The sequence below is a fragment of the Mustela nigripes genome, chromosome 8 (genome assembly GCF_022355385.1).
Source record: "Mustela nigripes isolate SB6536 chromosome 8, MUSNIG.SB6536, whole genome shotgun sequence".
In the NCBI taxonomy this organism is placed as follows: domain Eukaryota; kingdom Metazoa; phylum Chordata; class Mammalia; order Carnivora; family Mustelidae; genus Mustela; species Mustela nigripes.
In genome coordinates this window covers 82975314-83001463 of record NC_081564.1, presented here as the reverse complement: position 1 = coordinate 83001463, position 26150 = coordinate 82975314, and the positions used below count along the sequence as shown (strand labels likewise).

The following is a 26150-nucleotide window of genomic DNA, read 5'->3' as shown; positions in this document are numbered from 1 at the left end:
CTCAGGTCATGATCTCAGGGTCCTGGGATCGGGTCCCGCATCGGGCTCTCTGCTCGGCAGAGAGCCTGCTTCCCTCTCTCTCTCTCTGCCTGTTTCTCCATCTACTTGTGATTTCTCTCTGTCAAATAAATAAATAAAATCTTTAAAAAAAAAAAAAAAAGAGGCTAAGCCAAATGTAAATCTGCTCTAATTCCTAAATTCTCTTTTGGGATTAGAACGTTCTACTAGAGTACTTCCCATGAAACCAGTACTGGTTAAGACACTGAGGTGGAGGCAATGTGTCATAAGTATGGTTATGTGTGTATGTGTCAGTATTTCAGACATTCACAGCATGTGTGGATTTTCAACCTCACCACTGAGAACTTACGTAGACCACACTTTCATTTTTGCTTCATTAATAGTAGCCATTTTATTTCCTGATCATGACTGACTGATTCTCAATCTCTCTCTCCCTTCTTCTCAATCTCTCGGTATCTCCCCCCTCCCCCATACAATTACATTGGGAGGCTTTAATTCATTTCAATAGCAAGACTAACACTTGTGAGAATCTAAATTTCTTGTTTATAGCTGAATTCATTATTGAGATTACAGATTCACATGCAGTTGTAGGAAAGAATACCAAAATATCCCATGTATTCTTCAGCCAGTTTCCCCCAATTATAACATTTTCCAAAACTATAACAGAATGTCTCAAACAGGATATTGAAATCAATAAAGTTCACTGACCTTAATAATATATTCCCAATTTAACATGGACTTGTTTGGTTTGTCCATTTTGTTCCATACAATTTTATCATATGTATAGTTTCATGTATCCAGCACCACAGTCAAGACAGAACACGTAATCTTCATGTTCCCCCGCCCTGTCTCCAGTCCCTGGAAACCATTAGATTGTCTCCAAGTCTAAAAGTTTCTCTTTTCTAAAATGTTATAGAAATTGAATAATCCACCAAGTAATCTTTGGGGACTGGCTCTTTCATTCACTCAGCATAACATTCTGGAGATCATCCAAGTTGTTGCATATATGAACAGTCCACTTTTTGGTTTTTGTTTTTATCGTGAGGAGAATCCCACCACATTGTCTGTTTAACCTGCTAACCTGTGGAAGGACATCTGAGCTGTTTTCAGGTTGTGACTATTATTAAAAAAAAAAAAAAAAAAACGACTATGAACATTGGTATATGTGTTCTTGCATGAACATAAGTTTTCACTTCTCTAGAATAAATGTCCATGAGTTTTACTGCCAAGTTCTATAGTAAATGCATATTTAGTTTTATATGGAACTGCCAGCCTGTTTTCTAGGAAAAAAAAAAATACTATTTTACTTTCTCATCTTCTCCAGCATTTAGTGTTGTCACTTAAAAAAAAAAAAATCAGACATTCTGATAAGGACACAGCTCCTTGTGGTTCTAATTTACATTTTCCTGATAGGTAAGAATACCTTTGTCATGTGTTTACATACTCCATGTATACTTCAGTGAAAAGACTTTTCATGTCTTTGACCATTTCCTAAATGTACTTTTTGTATTTATTGTTTGGTTTTCAGAGACACAGTCTTTTGTCAGAAATGTAGGAATATGTATCTTTTCTTTCCATTCCCTTAACATAGTCTTTCACATACCAACAGTTTCTTTAATTTAGAAACTATCCAATTTATCATTATGTCTTTATGGATTTTGCTTTGGGATCCAATCGAAGAATTCCTTACCTAGACCTGGATCCTGAAGATTTTCTCCTACATTTTCATTTCAAAAGTTGTATAGTGTAATGTTTTATCATTAAGTCAATGACTCATTTTGAGTGTCTTTTTGTATCACCATATAAGGTTTAAGACATGATTGTTTCCTGTGTATAGAGGTCCAACACCTTCTGTTTCCTTTACTGAATTTCTTTTATATCTTTGTAAAAAATGACATAACTCTATTTAACTAGGTCTGTTTCTGAACTGTCCACTCCGTTTCATTAACTTATGTGCTATCACAACCCTTCTGCAAGTATCACAGTATCTTGATTACTGCTCTATATAGTAAAACTTACTATCTGGTAAGACCATTCCTCCCATTTTATTCTTTGTCAAGATTGCCTTAGCTATTCTAGAGCTTGTGCATTTTTCTATATTTTAGAATAAGCTCATCTACAGCAAAGGAAACAGTTAACAAAACCAAAAGACAACTGACAGAATGGGAGAAGATATTTGCAAACGACATTATCAGATAAAGGGCTAGTGTCCAAAATCTATAAAGAACTTAGCAAACTCAACACCCAAAGAACAAATAATCCAATCAAGAAATGGGCAGAGGACATGAACAGACATTTCTACAAAGAAGACATCCAGATGGCCAACAGACACATGAAGAAGTATTCCACATCACTCAGCATCAGAGAAATACAAATCAAAACCATAATGAGATACCACCTCATACCAGTCAGAATGGCTAAAGTTAACCAGTCAGAAAATGACAGATGCTGGCGAGGATGCAGAGAAAGGGGAACCCTCCTACACTGTTGGTGGGAATGCAAGCTGGTGCAACCACTCTGGAAAACAGCATGGAGGTTCCTCAAAAAGTTGAAAATAGAACTACCCTATGACCCAGCAATTGCACTACTGGGTATTTACCCTAAAGATACAAATGTAGTGATCCGAAGGGGCACGTGCGCCCAACTGTTTATAGCAGCAATGTCTACAATAGCCAAACTCTGGACAGAACCTAGATGTCCATGAACAGATGAATGGATAAAGAAGACGTGGTACATATACACAATGGAATACTATGAAGCCATCAAAAGAAATGAAATCTTGCCATTTGCGATGACATGGATGGAACTAGAGCGTATCATGCTTAGTGAAATAAGTCAATTGGAGAAAGACAACTATCATATGCTCTCCCTAATATGAGGAAGTGGAGATGCAACATGGGGGGGTTGGGAGGTAGGAAAAGAATAAATGAAACAAGATGGGATCGAGAGGGAGACAAACCATAAGTGACTCTTAATCTCACAAAACAAACTGAGGGTTGCTGCGGGGAGAAGGGGAGGGAGAGGGGGGTGAGGTTATGGACATTGGGGAGAGTATGTGCTATGGTGAGTGCTGTAAAGTGTGTAAACCTGGCGATTCACAGACCTGTACCACTGGGGATAAAAATACATTATATGTTTATAAATTTTTTTTTAAATTAAAAACAAAGAAAAAGCTCATATATGTGCATACACAAAAATTATTGTGGTTTCGATAGGAATTGAATATAACCTATATATCAATTTAGGGAGATACAGTGTATTTATATGAACACAGTATGCTTGCCCTATTTAGTTCTTCCTTGAATTCTTCCATCAGCATTTTGCAATTATCAGCTTATAAGGCTTATACAGGTCTGGTTAAGTTGCATTTTCTTTGGAATGAATATAATGATTTTTTCTTTCTTTTTTTCTTTTCTATGTACTTAGTGTACAGAAATAAAATTGATTTTTTGTGTGTGGTGGTCTTATATCCTGCAACCTTGCTGAACTCATTTATTCTAGGAGTTTTGTTGGAAGATTCCTTGGGATTTTTCTATGTTCATGTCATAGATGTTCATGTCATCTATAAATGGGGATAGTTGTATAATTTCCTTTTTGATCTAAGTGCTCATTATTTATTTTTCTTGCATTATGGCAGTGGCTGGCACTTCCAAGTTAATGTTAAATAAGAATGGTGAAAACAGACATTCTTGTCATGTTCCCCATCTTAGGGGAAAATAGTCTTTCCATATTAAGTATGATGATAACTGCATTTTTTTCCCAGATGATTTATTGCCAGTTGAGGCATTCCTCTCCATTCCTAGCTTGCTGAGAGCTTTTATCATGAATGAGTGCTGAACTGTACTTTTTTATATATCAATGCTTTTTTAATGTCAATTCATGTGATTAAATGACTTTTATTATTTCTCTTGTTGAGTGAAATTATATTGATTTATCCTCAAATGTTGAACCAGCCTTGTATACCTGAAATAAGTTCCTCTTTGTCATGGTGTATAGTTGTTTATATTTTAAATTCCTCATGTTAAGATTCTGTTGAAGATTTTTACGCAAGTTTGTGCAAGGTATTCGTCTGTAGTTTTCTTTTTTTAGCACTGTCTTTGTCAGGCTTCAGAAAACAAATTGGGAAATAGGCCGTCTTTAATTTTTAGGAAGAGTATGTTAATACTTAAAATACTTAGTAGTGCTATGGTCTGAATGTTTGTGACTACCTCCCAATCTCCCATTGCCCAAATAACATATGTTGAAAGTCTAATACCTGATATGATGGTATTAAGAAGTGGAGTCTTTGCACAGTGCTTTGGTGATGAAGATGGAACCTCATGAATGGGATTAGTGACTTTTTAAGAGGCCCTGGAGAGCGTGCCTGTCCCTCCCACATGTGAGGACACAGTGAGAAGGTACAAGCTATGATCCAGGAAGAAGGCCCTTGCCAAAATGTGACCACACTGGTACCCTGTTCATGGACTTCCCAGACTCCAAAACTATGAGAAATAGGTTTCTGTTGTTTATTACCTACCCATTTTGTGACATTTTGTTCCAGCAGCCTGAATAGATTAAAACAGATAGAATCCTTCAGTGAAGCCAAATGGGTGTGCCAATTTCATTTTTTTAAGAGTTTTAATTATAAATTTAAATTTATTTAATATTTGTAAGACAAATTACTGTTTCATTTTGGTTGATTTTGATAGCTATGTTTTTCAAGGAATTGGTGCATTTCTCCTAGACTGCTAATTTATGATCATAAAGATGTTCATAATATTCACCTGTTTTCCTAGTAGCTGCATGATTTATAGTGATTTCTCTATTATAACCTGACATCATCAATGGTGATTTATTTCTACTCTCTTTTTCTATATCTAATGAATAGATATTCATTAACTATTCTTTTTTGAAGCATCAACTTTGTTTTCACTGATTTTTCTCTACTGTTTTCCAGTTTTGAATTTCATTGATCTCTGCTCTTACCTTTATTATTTCCTTCTTTCTTTTTTTTTAATTTTAAGATTTTATTTATTTATTCAATAGAGAGAGACACAGTGAGAGAGAGAGAGACAGACAGACAGACAGCAGGGGCAGTGGAAGAGGGAGAAGTAGGCTTCCCAATGAGCAGAGAGCCTGACACAAGACTTGATCCCAGGACCCTGGGATCATGACCTGAGCCAAAGGCAGAAGCTTAATGACTGAGCCACCCAAGGTGCCTCATCCTTCCTTCTTCTTTATTTGGGTATATTTTGTCTTCTTTTCCTAATTTCTTAAGTAGGAGTTTACTGTTTTCAGGCTTTTCCTTGTTTCTAATGTAAGAATTTAGTGCTACAGATTTTGTTCTTTGCATTCCTCTAGTTGTCTCCTAAATATTTGATATGCTATAATTTTATTTCATTCAGTAATGTATAATTTTTATTTCCTTTGAGAATTCTTCATTGACCCAGGCATTATTTAGACATGTTCTGTTTAATTCTTTACTTCTTTAGAAATACAACTATTGTTGATTTCTGGTTGATTCCATTATGATAAGAGAACATACCCTGCATAATTTTCATTGTTTCGGTATTAAAGGCTGTTTTGGCCTAGGACACAGTTTGTCTTGGCACAGATTCCATGGCACTTGAAAACACATGTATTCTACAGTTTGGGGGTAGAATGTTCTATATGTGACAATTAGATCATTTTGGTTGACTGCATTACTCAGATCTCTATCTTCACAGAGTTTTGGTCTTGTTTCCTAGACTCATTAGTTAGCTTATAAGTTGCTGTGAGGAGTTGTTAAAGTTTCCAGCCATAATTTCACCATTCAGCTCCACCAGGTTTTGCTTCATGCAATTAAAAATTATATTACTTTGTTGCATACTCATTTAGGATCATTATGTGTTCCTTGTGGATTGATCTTTTTATCATGAAATGTTCCTCTTGGTCTGTAAATCTGTGGTGTTTTTGTTTTGTTTCACTCTAAGTAACTTCTCTGATATTAATATAGACACTCTAGCTTTCATTTTAACAAATCAGAGAGAGAGAGATGAACCATGAGAGATTATGGATCCCAGGAAACAAACAGCGTTTTGGGGGCAGGGGGAGGATGGAATAACAGGGTGATGGGTACTAAGGAGGGAATGTGTTGTGATGAGCACGGGGTATTATATACAACTAGTGAATCACTGAACATCACATCAAAAACTAATGATGTACTATACAGTAGCTAACTGAACATAATTTTTAAAAAATGCTTGCATGGTGCATTTTTTTTTTATTTTTAAATTTCAACTTCTGTATGTCATTGAGTTTGAAATGAGTTTCTTGTTAATTGCATATACTTTGCTCATTAAAAAAAATTTTTTTATTAAATTTTTTTATTTATTATTCAAGTTTTTATTTAAATTCTAGTTGGTTAACAATACAATATAATATTAGTTTCAGGAGTAGAATTTAGTGATTTATCATTCACTTACCACACCTGGTGTTCATAAAAGCACACTCCTTAATAGCCATCGCCCATTTAACCCATCCCCCACCTGCTTCCTCTCCAGCGACCCTCAGTTTGTTCTCTATAGTTAAGGGTTTCTTTATGGTTTTCTACCTCTCTAGTTTTTGTTTGTTTTGTTTGTTCTTTTGTTTTATCCACCCTGCTAATCTCTGTCTTTTAATTGGTGAAATTATGCCATTTACATTTAAGATAATTACTGATATGCTAGAGCTTATATTGGCCATATTACTGTGTTTTCTGTTTCCCTTACTTCATTCATGTTTGTCACACTTTTTTCTTTTCCTTTCATGCAGATCACTTGAGCATTTTTAAAGATATCGTCTGCCTGATACACTTAAAAAGTTTTTGAGTGTATCGCTTTGTATAGTTTTCAAACTTGTTGCCCGGGGAATTAAAATATACAAATGTGACATCAGAGTCAATTGAAATCAATATTTCACCACTTTGAGTGAAATGAGGAAAACTTACTTCCTTATAGGTGCTTGTACCTGCTCCATTCTTAAATATCACTTTCTCTAATATAAGATAGTTCTGTGATTCTTCTTTCAATTATCAAATGTGATTTATAAAATTTATGAGGATAAAATATTCTATTATATGTAATCATATTTGTGGCATTTGATTGTCCTTGTATTCTGGTGTACCAAGATTCTTTCTTTTATCATTTTATTTCTTTTTGAAGAACTTCTTTTAAGGGTAGTTTCTCTTCAACTGGTCTCTATATTTCCCTTTATTTCCTGAAGAATCATTTCACCAGATATATGATTTTTAGTTCTTTTCTTTCACCACTTGAAAATGTGCCACATCCTTGTGGAAATAATGTGAACATTATAGCATATAATTTTTTTCATTTTAACTCTTATCCTGAGATTTCAGTTATAGATAGTGGCTAAGTAATGATGTGATCATTTTGAGTATTGCTAATAAAAAATAAATGCCAATAAAAAGCAAGATTAGGGCCATGACTTCAAGCCACATAACTATGTTTTGTTCTATGGCTTCAAAGGATTCCTAAAGCCTAGGAAATTGGATAGAACGGTAAGAAAAACAGTTCAGAATGTTTCTTCCCAATGTACATATCAAGTTTTTACATTATTATAAAAAGAGTATAGTGGGCACATCTCTACAATGTCCTCCAGTTATCCCCAACTTTTAGTAGTCACAACCTTGTGTAATTCCCTCCTGTTCATTGAGGCTGGCCCTAGTGATCGGCTTCTAGTGAATATGACATTGCCAGAATGAAAAGCATCATTTCTGAAGTTAGGTTATGAAAAGAGTGTGACTTCCATCTTGGCAGCACTCTGTCAACTGCCCTTTTGGTGATCACTCTGATGAAGCCAAGAGCCATTTCATAAGCTGCCCTGTAGAGAGGCTCAGGAACTAAGTCAAGAAACTGACTAACAGCTTATAAAAAATTAAATCCTGCCCACACTATTCTGAGGAAACTTGGAAGCACATCCACCCCAAGTTGAGCCTAAAGACCACTCTAGCCCTGGTAAACACTTTCATTACATCCCCTTCAGACACCTAACTAAGCCACACCTGGATTCCTAACCCACACAAACTGTGAGACAATAAATACTGTTTTAAACCACTAAATGCTGGTATAATTTGTTGTGCAGCAAAACAGAAAGGCAGCATATGACTACAAAAAAGCACTTCCTCAAATTATCAATTATCATTGCTATCCATCACAATTTACTCCAACCTCACACAAAAGTGTCAATACTTAAGAAATAAATTGTTAAAACTGACCAATTAAAGTCAGGCTAACTGACTTTACTAAAGTGATATAAAATGAGGGAATCAGAAACAGTAAATCTCAATCCAAATTGCCAATCATAGGATTAAAGTAAGTCAATTTTATGGTGTAGCTTCAGATGATCTTAAAATGTAAAGAGCACACGGCACTAAAGATACATTCTATTCAGGGAATCAAATGTATGAAATATTACATTATCTTGTTTAATTTACTTGTGTTGACCTAAGGTAAAACTGGCTGGTCTTTTTGAAGCTTATCACAAAGGACAGGTACTCACGCCATTAGTCTATAGGAAGAACATTATGTGACTAATCCAAAAAGGAAGAAAGGCATCACAGACCAAGCAAACGAGATGTGTAATCAGGAGGATGGCCACAAATGAACATAATTACCTTTTATTGTTTTTGCTTATTTTATTTAAGCTGATTGAAATCCCAAAACAATTTTAGAGTCTACAGACAGCTTCCATTTATTAGTAATTTCTCTAAAATTCTGATATTGGTTTGACAGCAGAGAAAAGTTTCTTTACAAATTACTTTAAAATAACTAAAAGACTGAAGTTTTCACCAAAAAAATGTTAATTTTCAGAAAAATCTATTTTTTGCCTCTGCTGACATCTGGGAAATAAAAAACCAACAAGGGAAAAATATTCTGGGTTTTCACTGGTATAAGTTGGCCCTTTGAAGGGTAATAGTATCAGGAAATATAAACTGACATGAAACAATGCCTTTAATAACTTAAAAAGTAAATAGTGTACAGATTTACTTTCCTAAAATGTTTCTCAAGAACACATAACTACCTATAATTAGGTAACTCAACAAATAGGATTTTTCTCTATAGCTATATATAAAAATGGGCATGTTCATTTGTACATTTTGACATTCTAATAAATGCTAAATTTATTAAAAAGAAATTTTACAATTAAAATCAAGATATTGTTTAGCTTTTGAAAAATGAAAATGCTCTACAAATTATTTAGACTTCTTCCCCGTTTTTCAATGCAAATTACAATAGTATAAGGAAAGCTGTCCATGCAAATAGCACCTTATTTAAGTTTAGTAGTGCTTATTTTGAACACATAAAGTGGCATTGAAATCTGTTTTTAGTTTTATGAATTGAAATCAATTTGAGGATAACATGTATTTTCAGTGCTTAACAACTAATATATTTTGTAATATTTATCATTTTTGATATAAGAATAATTTCTGTAAATCAGATGATGATAAACTGAAGAGTTTGGTATCTATAGTGAAATCCAGAGACAGTGAGAGCAATTATCAAACATTTTCTTAAGCATTTCACATATTTGAGTCTTTTCACTTTTCACCATAACCCAAATAGTATATTTGATTGTATTTATCTTTCTATGCCCATTTTCTACTTATTCTGAGTGCAGATGTAGATGTGTGAGAGTGGGTCTATGTACGACAGACAAATTCCTCAGAAAAAACTGTTCTAACTTTTTATTATTACAGATAAATTTTATTAATTGTAACTGCACAGTCTCTGGTCTAACAGAAAAGATTTCCAAGTATTTATAATACCACTTTAGTCTGGCTCTTCTCTACTATTAGAGTGACAATGTGCACATGCTAGTATTTTCATTTTCCTGGCTACTGTTCTTTCACTTAAATCTATTTCAGGAATGTAATTAGAAATCATATTTTAAAATTCCTTATTTCAAACAAAGATATCAGTTTGAAACGTTAAACATTAATCTATTTACATCTGTAAAATTTCTGTTTTAAACAATACAAAATTCCATTGTTGTTAGAAAACTTCCAAAGCAATTCCTGTGACATTTAGAATGGGCTCTGATTTCACAGTTTTACAAGTTACTAGTTTAAAGTGAAACTTGACAGTGTATTTAACAAAACCTCCAAATTCATTTATGTTCCAAAAAGAATAATACAAATCTTGCAACTATTTGGCTGTTGTCACCTAAGGGAATTCTGAAATTATTTTTAGGTATTTTATTTTATTTTTACTTAAAGTTACATTACATAATATTTATACTCTTTATTCAAAATGACATACTGGGTATTTTAATTTTTTTAAATTAATTTAACTTACTAGTTAAATACTATTGATACTTTCCCTAAGAAATAATTTTTAAATAAAGAACTTTGCTCAAAAACTAATGATGACTAACATAACATAATAAAATTTTAATAACATAATAACACAATAAAATTTTAAAAATTTAAAATAAAGTGGGAGTTAAAAAAATAAAAACAAAAGAAAGAAAGGTAAATTATGCATAAAAAGAGGTCTGGGGTAAATATTAGCAAAATACTGTAAGTGGTTTCTAAATGGTAGAAAAATGGGTAATTCCTTTTAGTTCATCTGCATGTCCTACATTTTCTACAATAAATATATATGATATCCAAAAACAAAAACAAAAACTTTGTGGGGTGCTGGGTGACTCAAGTTAATTAAGCAGCCGATTCTTGATTTCTGCTAGGTCATGATCTCAGGGTCCTGGGATTGAGCCCCAGGATGGGCTCTGTGCTCCGTGCGGAGTCTGCTTCAGGATTCTCCCTCTTCCCCATCCCTGATGTTCTCTTTTTTAAAATAAATAAATAAATCTTAAAATAAAAAAGACCTTTCCAACAAATTGCGCATATCATCTTGTTGCCTGTTTGGCATGCCTTTGTACTGCATTAGCTAATTTCCAGTGTAATCACAGTTAATATAACATATAAATACCATATTTAGGAAATTTAAGACAGAAAAAAGTATATAAAATGCAACTACCTAGAAAATACAAACACTGATAAAAAAAAAGGTAGGAGAAATGACTACACCGAATTTAAGAAAGGCAGCAAGTATTTATTTTAGTCATTGCTATTAAGAGCCCAGTGAGGCTCATTTATTGTCAGTGTTTTCCTTTCTTGACTTAAATATGCAGTTTTTGTGCCAGATATTCAGTTACAGTGAAGGACATGAATTTGCTCCTGGATTACCAAACTCCTTTACTTTGGGAAATCTGCTACAAAACATGGAAAATAAAGCACACTTGACCAACAGTTATTCTCAGTAGCAGCATTCTAACCACAAGAATTAGATGTCAGTTCCAGTAAGAGAAGGTGAATTAACTGATCAATTTCTGACTGTTAGCTTCCTTAGGAAGCCTCCAAAAGCCTCCACTTACTGCGAATTCTGAACTTGTACGCTTTCTTCAGAAATGTTTAACAGAGTTTGGTCCATGTTTTAAAATTATCTGATTGCTCTCTGTATTTCCCACTAAGCTGTGAGCTCAGTGTGAGTAAGGACCATGTTTGTTTTCACTCATCATTCCGTCCCCAGGGGCCAGGTCAGTGTGTGAGTTAAAGTAAACATTAAGCAAATATTTGTGGTTGAATGAAAGAGTAAATGAATGAGAGATATTTAAGAGAAAAGTGTCTCTAGAATCCAGCAAAGATTATTTGTAAAGAATTTATAAAGATAATATTTTCATATATAGAAATGATACTAATTTTTTACACTTCTAGATAAAAGACAATGAGTGAACACACCCCCATTAATTTTGTGAAGTCAAAACAACCGTCATACCAAGACCTGACAAGAACTTTATGACAAATATCTCCCACTAACATCAATATAAAAACATACATAGACACATTAGCAAGAAAAACCTAGTGATTAAAAAGATTAATATATCATAAAGAAGTTGAATATATTCCAGGGACATAACTTTGGTTTAGCGTCTGCTTATCAACTACTGCAATTTATTTAATAAACCATGCTAATAAAATGGAGAAGAATTTCAATAAATAAGAGCATTTGATAAAATTCAAAGCAGTTTATGATTTAAAAACCAAGCAAATCAAATACAAAAAGGAAAATATGTCGTATGATAATAGTTATCCACAGAAAACCTAAAGCAATAATCCTTAAAAATATATTATTGAAAGCTTCTCCCCCAAATGGAAAACAGGAAAGGGGTACGTGCTATTACTATCACTCAGGATTATACAGTAAGTGAAAAGAAAATTAAACAGGAGTAGAAAGGAAGAAATAAAACTATACTGTAACATGCTTGTAGTATGTAGTAAAAATTCAAATCAATTCACCGTTAGGACCAGTAAGTGAAATTAGTAACGTTATTCAATATAAAGTCAACATACACAATCACATGTATTTCTATGTTCTAGAAACAAATACATATCAAATATAAAATTTTTAAAACAATGTCATTTTATAATTGCATTAAATATATCAAAATGGCTAGGGATATCACAGAAGATAGGTAAACATATGTTCTATAATCCACAATACATTATTGAAAGAAACTAAATAATATCTAAATAAATGAAGGGCTATGTCATGATTATGGATTGGAAAGCTTAAGATTGAAAGATGACATTTCCCCAAATCGACCTACAGATTCAATGTAATCCCACTCAAAAACCAAGAAAATTGATTTGGTGGAAACTGGCAAGTCGATTCTACACATTCCTTTGTAAATGTCAATAGTGAAAAATGCCAAGAAAATGTTAAAGAAGAACAAAAGGAATTATATGACTGGATATGAAAACAATATAAAGCTACAATAATTAGAACAATGAAGTTTTGGCACAAGGAGAGACAAATAGACTAACGCAAGAGAGCACAGTCCAAATACAGACCCTCATGTCAATGGTACCTGATTTATGACAGTTCAGTATGAGAAATTATTTTTCCTTTTTTCAACAAAGGGTGCTAGTCAACCATATATCCATATGGAACTAATTGCTATATCACACCATATAAAAAGTTCACTTCCATTAGAGAACTGACAAAAAAAAGTTAATTAAGAAAAATCTCTCATTACCTTGTAGAAAGCAAACAGGATAGCAAGCATTAGGGTGAATGTTTGTACACTGAACTTTATTAATAAACTAAGAATTTCTGTTCATGAGAAGATACTGTTCCCAAAATGTAATTGCAAACAACTGCATGGGAGAAGCCCTTGGCCATATGTATACCTACTACGGATTCAAGTCTAGGATGTATAAAGAATTATCAGAAATTTTCAAGAAAAATCTAACATGATTTTTTAATAACATGCCAGATATGTTTAAATATACTTCATGAAAGATGATCTTCAGTCACTAAACATATAAAATGTTCTTACATCATCAGTTATCAAGGGAATTCAATGTAAAGCCACTACCCATAAGAATTTTCATAGTAGCATTATTCCTAATAGCTCAAAACTAAAACTGTCCATTTTCCATAAACTAAAAATAGATACAGAAAGTTCATTATAGTCATGGATAGAAAACTGTAGAACAATAAAAATGGGTGCTCTGGCGCTGCAGAGTGATACATCTCCTATACATAATGATGAGTGAAAGGAGCTGGTACAAAATGATACCTTTTGGAGTTCAAGAAGAGGCCAAGCTACTCTTCATGACAGAGATTGATAGTGTTTACCCTTAGTTAGAAAGGCTATGACTGGGAGAAGGCCTGAGGGAGGCTTCTAGAATGCTAACAAGGGTCTATTATTTGATCTGGGTGGTGGCTACATGGGTGTGTCCTTTTTAAAAATCCATTGAGCAGCATATGTTCACAACCTGCTCACTTTACAGGAAGCCAACACTGATGAGCCTCATCATTTAGATAATAAGGAAACAGCCAGTTGCCAGGCTGTCTTTCCAAATACTACATCTACCCAGATTTCTAGCCCTGAAGAAGCTTTTGGATTAGGTGTCAGAATACACAGGATACAGGGAGTGTTATCACAATATGTTGTAGTGTGTACTCTAATGGACGCACAGGGACAGCACAGAAGAAGGGAAATTATCCCTCTGCTTGCGGTAGAGAAAAACGTATCAGTGTCTTTGGTCACAGGATGGGGAGAACACGGTGACAGGACTAGCTCATGAAGCTCACAGCTGTCAGCAAACTGTAGATCAGCTCTGCTTGAAAGGAAATATATTCCCTGAAAGGACAATACCTCGCTTAAATGAAATGATTCCCAATTAGGTGTACTGAAATAGTTTATTATGTGGATTTTGAATGGGCAGAAAACAAAAAAAAATCCAGTTAATTCACTGCTTAACTCAACAAAAAGCTTGATGAAATTTGTTCATATAATATAATTAAAAAGTTTTCTTTCTCTACTCATGTCTCTTTAATGCAAGGAAACCTAACATAATATACTATTTGATTCATGCTTTACTTATGCAATCACCTAGATTAAATTCTCAGGATGTTTCTTTGTTACATGAAATCAAAGCTTATTAAAAGAGTTAAGTTGGGTTATCAGAGTTTCATTACCAAATATCTCTCCTCTTAATGGAAATGAAGGCTTGAGTCACAGCAAACAAATGGTTTGTAAGGCCCTTAAGTTTCATGACAAAAGAGCCAATTGTCCTGTTTCCCATAAACACCCACACACACAAAAACTATGATCATATGCTTGATAATGTCTCCATTTACCATTATCTTTCTTGCATTTATAAAAATGTTTAATTTAGATAGATAACCAACAAGATTATCTGGGCTTGCCTCAAAATAATGAGGACTAAAACAAATTGTAGTGGGGGGTGGGCATGGTAGGAGACAAACCCAACCACTTCTAACTTCTTTGAACATATTTCCATTTTCAAAAATTTGGGACACATAAAAAAAGAATAAAGAAAATTATTTTGCTCTTCAAATGCTTAAATTAAAATGGAAAAAAGAAAAAAGAAAGTAACTTGATATTTTGGAAGACTAGATTCAAATGTTGAATTCCACTTTCTCATTATATTTACAAAAGCCAGATCTACTTTTAAATTTCTAACAATCTTTGGCAGCATAAAAGATCTGACCTCAGAGTCTCAAGTCTCCCACTAAGTTCTGTTGCATAAAATCTAGAAAACAAACCAATATTCAAATTTCTACTATGCTTTAAAGTAATCTGCACAACTCAGAAGAACTCTCAAATATCGTAAGTCAATTAAACATTTCATAAAATAAAAAATCTGAAATTTTAAAAAAAAGTAACATTTTAAAACAGCAGATATTCCTACAAGTTAAAAAAAATAAAAAAAACTGAAGATAGTTTGTTTTTTTTTTTCCCCCTAAACAGTGAATAAGAAAGTATTCTGATTACTTTGGGACTGTTCTGGCTTAAATACACTATCATAAGGTAAAACAACAGAGCAGGTAAGCACATCTTGTTACTATAACAAGTTAACTTGAATATAAAAGCATTTTCTTTCCCATACCTCAACGTTAGTCAAACATCTCTTAACTATTTACTGCTGCTTTTAGCCATTATTCCTGATTTTACAATAGCTATTAGCTTTTTGAAGAAAACTTCTGTACTTTCTCTTGTTACTCCAAAAGGTGAGAAGGAAATTGGAAGGAGGGTATCCTGCAAAGGAAGTTGATATAACCTCCCACCAGGTGTGAGATCTTGGAGAAGACAACTTTTCCAGATAAGTCTGAACAATAAACATGGAGTGATGAGACCTACTTCATCAGTTTGCTTTGCGATTGCAATGCTGTACTACGTAGAGATCCAGGCACAGTGCTGACATTCAATAGGGTTAACTATTATGTTATGACTCTTTTTACTATATAAGATTCCCTTTCTGCATATCATGAATTTATGACTAAAACTAAAATATAGAATATAAAACCAATGTTCACACTTTTCTTATTACCAGTACCAAGTTTTCGGTGAAGATAGCAGATAAAATCCTGACAATCAGCTCTTTAAACAGTTTATTCTATTTTCTATCCCTCCTTTGGGCAATAAAATATCTGCTAAAATGAAATCGAGAAAAAATGAGATTAATACAACTTAGAAAGCAAAGCACTTAAGGAAAAAACAAAGAAGAAGATAGAGGAATGTAAACAAACCCACTTCCAAATTATCTGAAGCTATGGGAACCATGAAATGATACACTGAAATAAACAACTCAAACTGATGTTTCCTTGGTTCCTGTCCAAACAGGATGTACAATTCACATATAAAGGGCTCACATACATTAAAAGCAAAGCTGTTCTATTACTCTACTCTGGTCCTGTCATCAACTCTTAGCTTACACTTATAATATATGAGTTACACAGTCTTAAAAAGAACAGATTTTGTGCCTATAAAAGGATGTTGGTGTAGAAACTATTTGAAAACCCAAATACAGTTCAATTTAGTAATTTGTGTGTGTGTGTGTGTGTGTGTGTGTGTGTATGCACACACACACACGCATGTGTGGGGCTGTGTGTGGTATCTGAGCATATAATGGGGGTGGGGGGGGAGGATGGCTAACTGAGAAAAATGATGTGTCTAAACTAAGTTTCCTGCTCAGTTCGCTCCTTTTTTATCTGTGGCCCCATGCTCTAAGTTAATTATCTTATTCTGGATTTATGACATCACATAGTAATTTTAATAATCGTTTCTACCATCAGGCTATGAGCTTCTATGAGCTTCTGCAACTTGCTTTTTATCTTTGTGTTCACAGTGACTAGAATATAGAAGATACTCAATTAATGAACCTAGAGGGAACTAGAAGATAGAAGATACTCAATTAATGAATCTAGAGGAAACCAACTGAACCATTCAATTAAAAGAGCTTACAACTGCCAAAATCCATGTGCATGCAATTATGTTTATGTATGTCCATTGGGCCTTAACAAATTAATCTTATTTTCTTCATGTGGAATCCTCAGGTCTGTTGGAAATGTAAAGAGTTATTTGCTGTGTGTGTTTGTGTTTACGTGGAAACAGAAAACATGAATTTTGCTGCTTCAGGGAGTTTAGGGAATGCCTCTATTTCTTACTCTTGTGAAGATTAACCGGCTTTCCTCCATTTTTTTCCCATTAATCAATATCACCACTATCCTCTCAGTTTGTGTAAGCCAAAAATTTAAACTTCCTTTACTGATCCTTCTTCATCATCCCCTATTTCCAATCAATTACCAGGCCCTGTTCATTTCACCATCAAGGAAGTTTCTAATCTATGGCTACTTTTCTCCTTCTCAGCCACCTGAGTCCAAAGATAGACCCCTCACTCAGGTTCCTGGAAAAGAGTACCAGCAGTTCTCCCTTCCAATGCTGTTCACCACTCACCAACTGCAGAGATATTTTTGCATTTTTAATCTGATTATTTCATCTTTGCTGAAAAACCTTAATTTGCTTTCCTGTTCTTCTCAGGATTAAATCCAGGATCCTTACGGAGCGACACCAGCCTTACCTGCTGGTCTCCCTTTGTCTTTCCACTCCAGCCTCTCCAGGCTTCCTGTTCTTGCATACCTGGAGATTGCACTTCTTATTCTAGCCAAGCTTTTAGTCCTGGATTACCAAAATAACTCAGCTTCCTTTGGGTATCAAGGCTCTATTCTTATATTAATTCTTCAGAGAGAATATTTCTTTCACAAAAAATGCAGAAGTTTCAATTTGAACTAAATATGTATGTTCTGTATTTTAAAAATAGATAATTCTTAAATATTCACTAAATTCTAGATTTCTTTTTCTTCCTCTTGATTAATTCAAAGTATCAACCTACTCAATTAATACTCAACATGTAACAGATATAATTTATGCTATACATATATTTAACCCTAACATACAAAGGAGCTACTCAAACTCATTACGATGTTTTTTCAAATGCTTTCCTATTACTTAAAATGAACCACCACAGACAGTTGTTTTCTACTGCTTTATAACGTCCATCATCAAGAGATCACACAGAGCCACAGTTTCTACATGATTATAAAGTTCAGAGGATATAAAAGAGAAATATCTTCTGAAATAAATCATTTGGTTAACATTTAAAATTTGTCACAGAATACATTTTTAAAAAACTTAACACTTTTCATAAAGTAGAACAAAGACTATTTGACATATTAATGTGATGTGGATTTTGAATCTTTCTAAATAAAATGATTCAAATATATTTTCTTATTAAAATACTGAAACTTCCGGGAGTGCCTGGGTGGCTCGGCTCAGTCAATTGGGTGGCCAACTCTTGATTTTGGCTCAAGTCCTGATCCCATGAGCTGACACCCTGGTGGGACTGAGACCCTCGTGGGGCTCTGCGCTCAGCAGAGGGTCTGTTTGAGGATTCTCTCCCTTTCCCTCTGCCCTCCTCCAGCTGGCATGCTTGTTCTCTTTCTCTCTAAATAAATACATAAATCTTATAAATAAATAAATAAATAAATAAATAAAATACTGGAACTTCCTAATAGAGATATGAAAAGCTGATTTTCCTTTCTGTAAACTCAACCAGGACTTATAACAGTGTTTAACGATAAAAGATGAAGCACTGATCATGCAATAATGAAAATCTAACACTCTAAGTATATTTATGCTTCTACTTCATGGGAGTTCTACTGCATTCTGTGTCAGCAGGAAAATCTATTGCATTTCCAACACGGGTAACAAAAGATACCCACATTTGGTGATATCATCTTCCGATTTAAGTGAACGTGGCCAGTGCTTTAAATCCGAAGTCAGTCTGGTATTTGTTTCCTCTAGCTCCAGACAGTCACTCCTTTAACTCGGCTTTTCTCCTTCCCATGGGAGGCAGACTGCTGTCCTTCACGCTTCACAGAACACCAAGATCATCACCTGTCATCCCTGCTCTCTCTCCTGTTCCAACCTTCCACAAAACCTTCTACCTTTCAATCACTTAATCACCTTGCTATCCCTTTCAAAACTCCTGTGCCTCGCCCTAAATCAATAACTTTCTTAAAGCTTACCAATTCGAGTAAGAAAACTGTTTTCTTGATATTTTCCATGGAAGTTCTGTATGATTTTATATTTAGACTTCCTAATTAAGAAAATTCTTCAAAATAGAGTCCCTCTCTCAAAAAAAAAAAAAGAAAGAAAGAAAGAAAAGAAGCAAAACAATGAATCTTGGAACACTGAAAAAACTAAAATTAAATTAAGACATTAAAAAAAAAAAAGAAGAGAAGAGAAGAGAAAAATCAATAAATTTACCAATACCCAGAGAATACCATGGAAGCATTCAAAAGCAATGCAGACTACGAAACTAACAGTAAAGACTTTATTTTCTAGATTTGTTAAGGCAGATTGGGAGAATTTTTTTTTTTTCTGACATTCTAGAACTGCGAATCAAATACTTGGGGTTTTTTGTTATTGCATTTTTATTTAATTTTTTAATATTTTATTTATCTATTTGGCAGAGAAAGAGACAGGGAACACAAGCAAGGGGAGCAGCAGAGGGAGAGGGAGAAGCATGCACTCCCCTGAGCAATGAACCCAACTCAGGGCTCCATCCCAGGGCCTGAGCAGAAGGCAGAAGTTTAACAGACTGAGTCACCCAGGCGCCCCTGCATGTTATTTTAATCAGATGGAAGTCATATGTGTGATTCATAGTGACACTGTGAATGGGGGTTTACCACCCGCTGAGTGTGTTGATGCAAATGACAGTCCATTTATGAAAGTTCTTCACTGAGGTTTACAAATGACTTCCTTAGTTGATAAAACAAAGGTAGAGCTAAGAAATCCAAGTGAAAAACATTGCTTACTATCTCTTTACAAATTTTTGGCCCTACTGGGTTTTTTTGTTGTTGTTTAAATCAGCATCCCTTTACATAAAGCCCCCTATTCAAAGATGAAGACTCTTGCAAACCTCCCTGTCACACTACATTGGACTGAAAAATTGTTATGCAAACTCCAATTCACATAACCAAAAGCGAGCAGGGGGTAATTATGCAAGTTTAAAAGATAAACTGGGGCATATTAAACATTTTAAAAATTTGAAAAAATACTTGACTCAAATTGGGACAGCTCTAAACTAGAAGTGGTTTGGAGCTCTTTACCCATAGTAGCTCAGGGAAAGACTTTTTTTTTTTTTTTAAGATTTTATTTATTTATTTGACAGACAGAGATCACAAGTAGGCAGAGAGGCAGACAGAGAGAGAGAGAGAGAGAGAGAGAGGAGGAAACAGGCTCCCTGCTGAGCAGAGAGCCTGCTGCAGGACTTGATCCCAAGACGCTGGGATCATGACCTGAGCCAAAGGCAGAGGCTTTATAACCCACTGAGCCACCCAGGTGCCCCAGGGAAAGGCTTTTGCAGATAAAAGGCAGAAGCAATGTAAGGAAATTAATGATTGATTATAGCTTAAAGCCTAGTTGGCTGTTTGTGATTGGCTGACCTTTAGTTTCAATCTCTTTAACCTTACAGCTTAGATTTTGGTTTATGTAGGTCACCATAGCATTAGAGTGACATCAGTCTAATGGCCTCTTTGTTTAATTAATTTAACAAGAGTAGTTTTAATCTTTTAAAAGTACCCATATTTATTTCAATTTTCAGCCACTTTAGGGTTTTAAAATCTTTTCAGCAACTCATGTGAAACAAAGGCAAAATAAAAGACAAAACCAGGAAATGCATATATAACAGTGTATTTTGATAATCACTTTATTAAAACAACACATATGTGTATATAATAATGTCTATTCGTTTCTGCATGTTCCTAACATAGACTGAGGATAAACATTTCTTAGCTTTTGAGATTTGATGCATTCCATGGACAAGTATTTACTGAATTTCTCCTGTGTGTCAGGCACACTGTTCTCTGAAGGTACATTAGGAAATAAATGGATTTAAATGTCTGTTCTCAGGGTGCCTGAGTGGCTCTATCCGTTAAGCATCCAACTCTTGATTTTTGGCTCAGGTCATTATCTCAGGGTCATCAAGCCCTGTGGTGGGTGCTGTGTTGAGCTTAGAGCCTGCTTAAGATACTCTCTCCTTCTCCCTCTGCCCCTCTCTGCTAGTGCTCTCTCTCTTTAAATAAATAATAAATAAATAAAATCTTTAAAAATAAATATATAAATGTTCTCATGGAAATCAGATTGTGATTACATGTGAAATCTGACTCACAGAAACTCAAGCATATATTAGGTTTTTTCCTTCAAAGATTCACTTGCAGCAAATTATCAAGATGTTTTCACATCTTAAAATGGAACCAAAATTTTGCTATGAAAGAATCCAAAGAAATTATTTTGAACATGTTCTAAGAACTGAATATAACAGAACTGCCTAAACTCTAACACAAACTAACCCAGTTTTTGGAGTTTAATCACATATTCCTGATTAATCTTCCAAATATAAATATTTACACATGTTCAACTCTTCTTTTATGAAGGAACTCTGGGCTGAGAATGAACTGAACTTTCTAAAACTTCTCAAAAATATTTTAAACAGGAAACCAGCTGCCTCCACCCACCCATGGCAATGTGTTCAAAGTGTCGTACCGCAAGAGCTCATTTAAGTCCTTGAATTCTCCAAATTTCTGCAGGTCAGACTTAGTCCTTGAATTATAAGTCGTTATGAATGTGATTGCAGAGCAAGTTGAAAAAATAAAATTATTAGTGAATATGGACCTACCCAAGGTTCATAATTATGTTTTTTTTCTTAAAATACATGATTAATCTATTTTGAAATCACAAGGCTATCTACCTCTGAATAGGAATAGCATATGTTCCAGAAAGTATATCGTATCTCTTGTGACATACATGGAAAAAATACAAAACAGATATGTAAAGCTGACTTTGTATATAATTAAAACATAGCCATGTACAGTACCACCTTCCCATAAAAAGTATTATAAAGCTACTAAACCAATTATTTTCTCTTGGTAAGGAAGATACTAATACTCAGAAAAAATGAAATAAAATAATATAAAAAAGCAAAGGAGAAACAATGGAATTGTTTGAAACTGAATGCTTTTTTGTTATAACAAAAAGAGAAATGGTAATATATACATATATATGACCACAAATTATCAGAACAGCAATTGATAATACATTGGTGTTTAGAGAAAAGGCTGACTTTTTATCCTAGTTACTTGCATGAGATTATAGTCTTGTTACATTTCTATGGACTCTCCTAAGATTAAATTGATATCAATTATATATTTTGTAAAATAAAACAAGTGATATATATATTATCTGGAGGAAAATACCTTCTCCAGAAAAAAAAAAAAATCTGGTGGTTGTATAATACTTAAATTACCTCAAACTAATGAAACCCAAAGTCTTGATTTCACTGGGAAAATTTCATGTATTATCTTAAAACACGAAATATCAAAAAGTGTTAATGTTAGATTTTGATTTGAAGAACACTTACTATAACAGTTACTATACATGCTAATGAAACATTTTCCTGTTCATACATTCTACATTTTAGCCAAAATGTCTTTGTACTCTGTTTAGATATAGAGTCTCCAATCATCTTTTTTTTTTAAGATTTTATTTATTTTGGAGGGCACCTGGGTGGCTCAGTCCATTAAGCAGCTGCCTTTGGCTCAGGTTATGATCCCAAACGCCTAGCATCAAGTCCCGCATAGGGATCCTTACTCAGTAGGGGGTCTGCTTCTCCCTCTGCTCCTCCCCCCAGCTTGTGTGCTTTCTCTCTAATAAATAAAAATCTTTTAAAGATTTTTTTTTTTTTTTTTTTTTTGAGAGAGAGAGCATGAACAGTGGGGAGAAGCAGAGGGAGAGGGAGAAGCAGACTCCCTGCTGAGCAGGGAGCCTGATGTGGGATTTAATCCAAGGACCCTGGGATCATGACCTGAACCAAAAGCAGGCACTTAACTGACTTGAGTCCCCCAGGCGCCCCACCAATCATCTTTGTAAGTGTTGATATTTGGCGTTTTGTCCTTTGGCATGAAAGAAAAGTAAAACTAAAGAGAAAAGCACTTTAAATATAAAGCAGAGTTCTTTCCTAGCAAATTGCTAATGGATCTGAAATCAGTTTTCACCTCTTTGTAATGTAGGCATAGTGTTTTACTCCCTTAGTCAAGACCAGAAACTGGATTAAAAACATCAAAACAACAGGAAGTGAAGAGCCAGTGTTTACATTTCTCAAGAGATCTGAATTTCCAGCCCCTAAAATAGAAAATGTAAGACATGTGCATGGAGAACTGCACAAAGCTGAAGACCAGATTAAACTCCTGTATTTCTGAAAAGTTGCTATTTTCTTATTTACCCACCCAGTCATATAAATATTTCAACTCTTTCTCAAATAATCCCTATAATGCCACAGTGTTAAGTCTTCCTCTGAGCCTCTATTTTTACTTTTTTCTATCTCTCTGCTCTACCAGATTTGGATTTTTCATTTAATTTATTTAAGAAAGAAAAAAAAAAAAAAACTCTAAGAAATGTGTGGAATCCTAGAATTGGGCTGATCATTTTCATTACTGCTTACTTTTCACAGTAATTAGATTTTTTAAAATTAGAGCAAAGGGAGAATATATTCATACCAGTAATTTCCAGATGTCACCATATTTTACACACTGCTCAGAATCAATGTAACATAAATACATCAACATAACCGTCATCAGAATGGTAGAGCAGAAATCAGAGAACACTGGATTCAGAATCAGAAAACCTGGGGTAAATCTGCTCCTTAGAATGGTCACTTGAACACATATCTTCATTTGCAACGAGGAGATAAATGTAATGCCTTCAACATGACCTACACTTGCTGAGAGAGCACTGAGCAATTGTTTCTATTAGGAAGCACTAGAGCTTGTGCTAATAGGTCAGTCACAAGCCTGATGGATCAAGTAAACTTTTGAAGTGAAGGTAGTCTGAGCTGAGATGCACTCTAAGTCTAAATCAGGGACAGTGTGGAAAAAAAAAAAAATGTAGACTATCTCATTAACTTTATATTGATTATATTTTAAGATTTTAATAAAGATACTGAGCTAAGTAAAAAATATTATTCAAATCAATGTCACATTTATTTTTTTAATTTTAACTTTAAATTTTTTTTTTCTTTTTCCTGAAGATTTTATTCATTTATTTGACAGAGAGAGAGATCACAAGTAGGCAGAGAGGCAGGCAGAGACAGAGGAGGAAGCAGGCTCCCTGATGAGCAGAGTCCAATGCTGGGCTAGATCCCAGGACCCTGAGATCATGATCTAAGCCAAAACCAGAGGCTTAACCCACTGAGCCACATAGGCACCCGTATTTTTTTAATTTTTAAAATGTAACTTTAAGTTGCAAATGTTGCTTGAGTTCTATTTCTGTTGGAAACCTCTACTCTAGAACATCCAAAAGAAATTTAAGTGTTTTTCTTTTTCAAAGAGAATTTTACAGAAATAGAAAACTTTGTTTTGATTTTTCCAAATGTGTTCAGTGTATTCTCACCAAATTTCTCCCTATTTTAGAGAGGCTTCCTATCTATGCTTCAAATGAAGATGACTGCTAATGACTTTACAAATATATGTTTAAATGCATTCTATCGATAATTTAAACACACATCAGAGCTATGGCTGCCATTCAGATATAAATGAACAGGACATTTTCATTCTCTGCCACCTGGTCACATAATGAAGAAGCTGCAGTAATCACATCCAAGTAAAATGGTTATCATTTGAAACACTGGATAGGACTGTTCAACATTCTCATCTAAGCTTTAAAAGAAACCCCATTTGTTTGAAGTTGTTTAGACAGCAAGGGCTTTTGGACAAAAATAATTATTACATACTAAAATATATATAGTTATTAAAATATCAGTTTTATTATGAACTAAAGCCCAAGAACAATATTATTGATTCATGTTTCTGAATATCATTAATAACTATAACTAAATTTTTATCCAAAATATTGGCAAAATAATAAATATCTAGAAAAATCATGAGTTTACAATTTGTTAGATGTAAAAAATTCTGTCTATACCTTATCCTTTCCTGAAGATTCTTCTAACATACAGTACTCTGTAAGATCAACCAAAACATCATTAAAAATAGCAAAGACAACATAGGGGATATAATCAATAATACTGTAATATACTTATCACGGTGAGCACTTCAAAACGTATAGAATTGTTGAACCACTATGTTCTGAACCTGAACCTAATTTAGTATTATGTGTCAACTATGCTTTAGTTAAAAAATTTTAAGTTGGTAACTGTATGAGGTGATGGATATGTTAAAAAAAATAGCAAGGTAAGTGGATGAAATTATTAACAAAATTAGAGTCTCAGTATGGGAATAGGTATTAAAATTAGTGTTTAGTTGTGGATATTTATCTTCTGCCATAATAAAATCCATACATAAAATATTGTGTTTTTCCATGTATTTTGTAACAGGAGTAGTTTTTCATACTTAAATAATTTTTTTTTAAAAAATTATTAATAAAAAATAAGATGTATCTAGTAAAACCAATTATGGTACTAATTGGTTAGGTAATGGAATGTTTTTAGGGATTAAAAACTAATTTAATGTCCAAAATATTTTCACAAGCAATATCCTTATAATATTCCCATCTCTCATTTCCTAATAATTGCAATAGTTTTACCTCACCCACCTACTGGCTGGTATACAGCCTAGGCACCATTCCCCTACTAGCATGTCTTCCCATTTCAATGTTAAGCACCTTTCTGATTACCTTATCCTATTGTCCCTAAAATCCTCCGCTTTGACTCAACTTGGATGTCCTATTAATTGACTTCATTGCCTTCTATTGACCACCTACTGTATATCGACGCTGCCCTCCCTTTTCCAAGCTCCACTATTAACAAAGTAGCCTCAGTTAGAATGGTATTCTCTTAACCTTACTTGTCTAGAAAACTCCAATTCTGGTTGGCATCCAACTATCTGCCTGCTCTACAAATGCATCTGAGCACCTGCTAATACTCTGAGAAAACACTGTTCGGTTTCAGGACTCACTTCAATTCTTGACTCTGAATATCAAATAAGCCCTGAGTACTGCCAACTCAACCTTACTACATTTCCCCTGTCAACTGACTTTCCCCTTCTCATCCGTGCCCACAGGTCAAACTTCCCATTTGTATGTTCCATCCAAATCCCCTCTAACTAAGAGACTTTGCTCCTGCAAACACAAATACAGTCCTCTCTGTCCTACCTAACCAAATTAAACTCCTTCCTAAATCATTCTCATCAGCAAATGGAAATGCTATAATATCTATGGCCTGA

At 34.1% G+C, this 26150-nt stretch overlaps 1 protein-coding gene and 1 long non-coding RNA gene across 6 annotated transcripts in view; one reads left to right on the top strand and one right to left on the bottom strand.

The window, feature by feature from the left end:
- The window catches only part of LOC132023990 (uncharacterized), an 8017-nt gene extending 4095 nt beyond the window's left edge, over nucleotides 1–3922 (top strand). The window contains exon 3 of the long non-coding RNA XR_009406120.1: nucleotides 2124–3922. This is a non-coding gene — a long non-coding RNA (uncharacterized LOC132023990). The remainder of the gene's footprint in view (nucleotides 1–2123) is intronic.
- The window catches only part of CCDC102B (coiled-coil domain containing 102B), a 192063-nt gene that overhangs the window by 105706 nt on the left and 60207 nt on the right, over nucleotides 1–26150 (bottom strand). The gene's annotated exons all lie outside the window — the stretch shown is intronic.